A 6,179-nucleotide genomic window follows, 5' to 3' on the forward strand; every position below is an offset into this window, starting at 1 on the left:
GAGCATCTTTTCATGTGTTTGTTAGCCTTCTGTATGTCTTCTTTGGAGGAATGTCTAGTTCTTTGGCCCATTTTTTGATTGGGTCATTTATTTTTCTGGATTGAGCTGTAGGAGTTGCTTGTACATTTTTGAGATTAGTTGTCTGTCAGTTGCTTCATTTGCTATAATTTTCTCCCATTCTGAAGGCTGTCTTTTCACCTTGCTAATACTTTTCTTTGTTGTGCAGAAGCTTTTAAGTTTAATTAGGTCCCATTTGTTTATTTTTGCTTTTACTTCCAATATTCTGGGAGGTGCGTCATAGAGGATCCTGCTGTGATGTATGTCGGAGAGTGTTTTGCCTATGTTCTCCTCTAGGAGTTCTATAGTTTCTGGTCTTACATTTAGATCTTTAATCCACTTTGAGTTTATTTTTGTGTATGGTGTTATAAAGTGCTCTAGTTTCATTCTTTTACAAGTGGTTGACCAGTTTTCCCAGCACCACTTGTTAAAGAGATTATCTTTAATCCGTTGTATATTCTTGCCTCCTTTGTCAAAGATAAGGTGTCCATATGTGCATGGATTTATCTCTGGGCTTTCTATTTTGTTCCATTGATCTATATTTCTGTCTTTGTGCCAGTACCATATTGTCTTGATGACTGTGGCTTTGTAGTACAGCCTGAAGTCAGGGAGGTTGATTCCTCCAGTTCCATTCTTCTTTTTCAGGATAGCTTTGGCTATTTGAGGTTTTTGTATTTCCATACAAATTGTGAAATTATTTGTTCTAGCTCTGTGAAGAATACTGTTGGTAGCTTGATAGGGATTGCATTGAATCTATACATTGCTTTGGGTAGTATACTCATTTTCACTATATTGATTCTTCCAATCCATGAACATGGTATACTTCTCCATCTATTAGTGTCCTCTTTGATTTCTTTCACCAGTGTTTTATAGTTTTCTATATATCGGTCTTTAGTTTCTTTAGGTAGATATATTCCTAAGTATTTTATTCTTTCCGTTGCAATGGTGAATGAAATTGTTTCCTTAATTTCTCTTTCTGTTTTCTCCTTATTAGTGTATAGGAATGCAAGGGATTTCTGTGTGTTGATTTTATATCCTGCAACTTTACTATAATCATTGATTAGTTCTAGTAATTTTCTGGTGGAGTCTTTAGGTTTTCTATGTAGAGGATCATGTCATCTGCAAATAGTGAGTTTTACTTCTTCTTTTCCAATTTGGATTCCTTTTATTTCTTTTTCTGCTCTGATTGCTGTGGCCAAAACTTCCAAAACTATGTTGAATAGTAATGGTGAAAGTGGGCACCCTTGTCTTGTTCCTGACTTTAGAGGAAATGCTTTCAGTTTTTACCATTGAGGATAATGTTTGCTGTGGGTTTGTCATATATAGCTTTTATTATGTTGAGGTATGTTTCTTCTATTCCTGCTTTCTGGAGAGTTCTTATCATAAATGGATGTTGAATTTTGTCAAAGGCTTTCTCTGCATCTATTTAGATAATCATATGGTTTTTATTTTTCAATTTGTTAATGTGGTGTATTACACTGATTGATTTATAGTTATTGAAGAATCCTTGCATCCCTGGGATAAAGCCCACTTGGTCATGGTGTATGATCTTTTTAATGTGTTGTTGGATTCTGATTGCTAGAATTTTGTTAAGGATTTTTGCATCTATGTTCATCAGTGATATTGGCCTGTAGTTTTCTTTTTTTGTGGGATCTTTGTCAGGTTTTGGTATTAGGGTGATGGTGGCCTCATAGAATGAGTTTGGAAGTTTACCTTCCTCTGCAATTTTCTGGAAGAGTTTGAGTAGGATAGGTGTTAGCTCTTCTCTAAATTTTTGGTAGAATTCAGCTGTGAAGCCGTCTGGACTTGGGCTTTTGTTTGCTGGAAGATTTTTGATTACAGTTTCAATTTCCGTGCTTGTAATGGGTCTGTTAAGATTTGTATTTCTTCCTGATCCAGTAGTGGAAAGTTGTACTTTTCTAAGAATTTGTCCATTTCTTCCACGTTGTCCATTTTATTGTCATATAATTGTTGATAGTAGTCTCTTATGGTCCTTTGTATTTCTGTGTTGTCTGTTGTGATCTCTCCATTTTCATTTCTAATTTTATTGATTTGATTTTTCTCCCTTTGTTTCTTGATGTGTCTGCCTAATGGTTTGTCAATTTTATTTATCCTTTCAAAGAACCAGCTTTTGGCTTTGTTGATTTTTGCTATGGTCTCTTTTGTTTCTGTTGCATTTATTTCTGCCCTAATTTTAAAGATTTCTTTCCTTCTACTAACCCTGGGGTTCTTCATTTCTTCCCTTTCTAGTTGCTTTAGGTGTAGGGTTAGGTTATTTATTTGACTTTTTTCTTGTTTCTTGAGGTATGCCTGTATTGCTATGAACTTTCCCCTTAGGACTTCTTTTACAGTGTCCCACAGGTTTTGGGTTGTTGTGTTTTCATTTTCATTCATTTCTATGCAAATTTTGATTTCTTTTTTTATTTCTTCTGTGATTTGTTGGTTATCCAGCAGAGTGTTGTTCAGCTTCCATATGTTGGAATTTTTAATAGTTTTTCTCCTGTAATTGAGATCTAATCTTACTGCATTGTGGTCAGAAAAGATGCTTGGAATGATTTCAATTTTTTTGAATTTACCAAGGCTAGATTTATGGCCCAGGATGTGATCTATCCTGGAGAAGGTTCCATGTGCGCTTGAGAAAAAGGTGAAATTCATTGTTTTGGGATGGAATGTCCTATAGATATCAATTAGGTCTAACTGGTCTATTGTATCGTTTAACGTTTGTGTTTCCTTGTTGATTTTCTGTTTAGTTTATCTATCCATAGGTGTGAGTGGGGTATTAAAGTCTCCCACTATTATTGTGTTAATGTTAATTTCTCCTTTCATACTTGTTAGCATTTGTCTTACATATTGCGGTGCTCCCGTGTTGGGTGCATATATATTTATAATTGTTATATCTTCATCTTGGAATGATCCTTTGATCATTATGTAGTGGCCATCTTTGTCTCTTTTCACAGCCTTTGTTTTAAAGCCTATTTTATCTGATATGAGTATTGCTACTCCTGCTTTCTTTTGGTCCCTATTTGCATGGAAAATCTTTATCCAGCCATTCATTTTCAGTCTGTATGTGTCCCCTGTTTTGAGGTGGGTCTCTTGTAGACAGCATATGAAGGGGTCTTGTTTTTGTATCCATTCAGCCAGTCTCTGTTTTTTGGTTGGGACATTCAACCCATTTACGTTTAAGGTAATTATTGATAAGTATGATCCCGTTGCCATTTACTTTATTGTTTTGGGTTCGAATTTATACACCTTTTTTGTGTTTCCTGTCTAGAGAATATCCTTTAGTATTTGTTGGAGAGCTGGTTTGGTGGTGCTGAATTCTCTCAGCTTTTGCTTGTCTGTAAAGCTTTTGATTTCTCCTTCATATTTGAATGAGATCCTTGCTGGGTACAATAATCTGGGCTGTACGTTATTTTCTTTCATCACTTTAAGTATATCATGCCATTTTATATTTTAGAGATTCCTTATCTTCTTTTAATTCTGAGATTATTAATTAAAGGTCATTAAATTTTTCTTGGGTTTTATTTATTTATATATTTAAGTTTGTCCATATGCCAATATCAAGTTATTTTTTCATATAATTATTCCACTTGTTAAATGCCTATAATTTGAAATATATTTATTATATTATTAAAATAATATATAGTCACAAACAATATTCAATAGTATAGAAAAGGACACATTTCTTGGATTTTATGCTTAAGCCTTTTTCACCTTTTAGTCTCTTCCTTTTTTTCCCCTTATTTGATTGTTGTAAGAGCATTTTTGCTTGGTTTTCATTTTAGTTTTTTCTCAAGTTGAAGGCCTTGTTGAAATGTCTGGTCCATGACTATCCATTTAAATTTTACAATGAGGGACAAAAGTGTATGGGAAGGCCTAATCAATTAGTGACTTTCACTGCAGAGTGATCAAGTATGGGATAAAGGTATTTTGATGGAGAATCCTATTGTCAATAAGTATAGATCCTTTCTCTTAGGCCAGTCAGTTTCTGCAGAGAGAAATTCTGCACACTTCTAGTGGGAGTACATAGTGTAGCTCTCCTTTTTGGACTAAGATAGAAAAGGGAGATTATGGGCAAGGACGATGGGGTTTTTATCTTATAGTCACCTTTTTTTCAATTCAGCACCCTGACTACTATTGTATTCAAAGTTTTTAAGTCCAGAATATGTTTGATTTAGAAGCTTTGAAAAAAAAATCAACTCATTACAGAGTTAGAAAATAATAGTATTTGTCTTCCAGGATCTGAGAAAATGCATCCAGGCATATAACTGTTCTCTACATAGACCTTAAACTCACATAGAACTTTTTTTCTTCATAATTCAATTCTTATTAACATCTCAGAATTACTACAATATGTTAAACATCATCATGACATTTCAGGTATAGTGGTAAACTTCCATGTTCCATATCAGACATATTTAATAAGCAGCAAATACTTGGAAAATGGGCCTTTTTTCCTATTTGAGATGCCACGTAAACATCCACAGGAAAAAGGCCTTCATTAAACTCAGATTTGTCTATACAAACCTTGCAGACTGTGACTTATTTGATTTTTTGTTAGAGAGTATTTAGCCTATTCTTCAAAGAATTAGAATGAGGAAAACAATTCACAAGTTGCAGTGATTGTACCAGGTGGCATTGCACTTTTAGAAATCTCAGTCTATCCCTCGTTAGTTATAATCCCTAGTGTGTAAGTCTACAAGCATACAAACTGCAAGCTTGGAAAGCTTACCAGTGGCCTTCTTTCTTGACGGATCCTAAACTACAATCTTTCTCCTCAGTATCACAAGAATGTCAAAAACTGTTCTGCTATTCAGTGTCTTTTTCTCGACTTATTAGCCTCTTCTTCTGCTTAATAAGAAGTCAGCAAAAGCCTCAAGGGAAAAACTGCTAAGTGCCATGCTTACTTCTATTCACCTCCATTTTCTCAGAGATCAGACCTCTTTCCTTTTCAAGTTCTTGATCTCTTATTTCCTGGTTCCTTAACATTGACAATCACCTGATCTATTTATTCTCTTATCATTTTAGTGAAATCTGCTGCCAGAAATTCCTAAAGAGAAAAGTTGGACACAGAAAATTAGGTTTGCCCAGAAAAAGACCTCGTCTTGTCAAGATCTTGGCCCTTCAAGCCCTGATGCATTTGTAGTTCTTTGATTCTTTTAAACTAAAAATTTTAGTTAATAAATATTAAAAATATATATATCATTGCTGTTCTTGATCTGAGCATTGTCCTGCTTACATGATATTCCATCATATATTGAAATTAGGATGAATGGTTGTCTGAAGAAAAAATGTTTCTGAGCACAGAGAGTTTTGAAGAGTGCAGGGTCTGAGTGGAACGTCCTCAAGCAGAGGGGGGAGAAAGTATGACATGGGAGAAAAGAAAATAAATTCATGTCCGAGTCATCACAACCAGGTGTTCCTTGAACTATGCTGCTCATTCATCTCATATGCTGTAGACAAATTTTGGGAAGACTAAAGTTAGGAGCCAAAGGACTATCTACCCCTTGTTTTCTCACCTATAGAGAAGTAAAGTGGGTTGGGTTATGGATGCATTACCGGACATTTGCCACTTGAAGTAGCATATAAACACTTATGCACAGGTCTCTTGATTTATTAAAAATATCTCCTCAGAAATTTTTGGCTTACATTATTATATCAAGTGCTTTTTGCTTAGCTTTTCTGTTATTTCCCAGTGTTTCCATGTGCTGTGTTTAGTCATCAGTCATGTCTGACTCTTTGTGACCCTTTGGACTGTACCTTACAAGGCTCCTCTGTCTATGGGATTTTCCAGGCAAGTATACTGGAGTGGGTTGCCATTTTCTTCTCCAAGGGATCTTCCTGACTCTGCTGTTGAACCCGTGTCTCCTATATCTGCTGCATTGCAAACAAAAATTTATCTGGAACAAGAATAAAGAGTATTGTTATTGTTTCTATATCTCTTCCATGACCATAACTCTCCTGACATTCTGGGGTTGCTATGGTTCTAAAATTTAACTGAGATTTATTACTTTCCATGGGTTTGGGTATTAAAAATAGTTTGAATATTTTGTATGGGTTTAGAAATGTGTTATAAGTAGTTTGACTCAATTGGGGCAAATATCAAGTATGATTGCTATAGT

The sequence above is a fragment of the Bos indicus x Bos taurus genome, chromosome 2 (genome assembly GCF_003369695.1).
Source record: "Bos indicus x Bos taurus breed Angus x Brahman F1 hybrid chromosome 2, Bos_hybrid_MaternalHap_v2.0, whole genome shotgun sequence".
NCBI classification, from domain to species: Eukaryota; Metazoa; Chordata; class Mammalia; order Artiodactyla; family Bovidae; genus Bos; species Bos indicus x Bos taurus.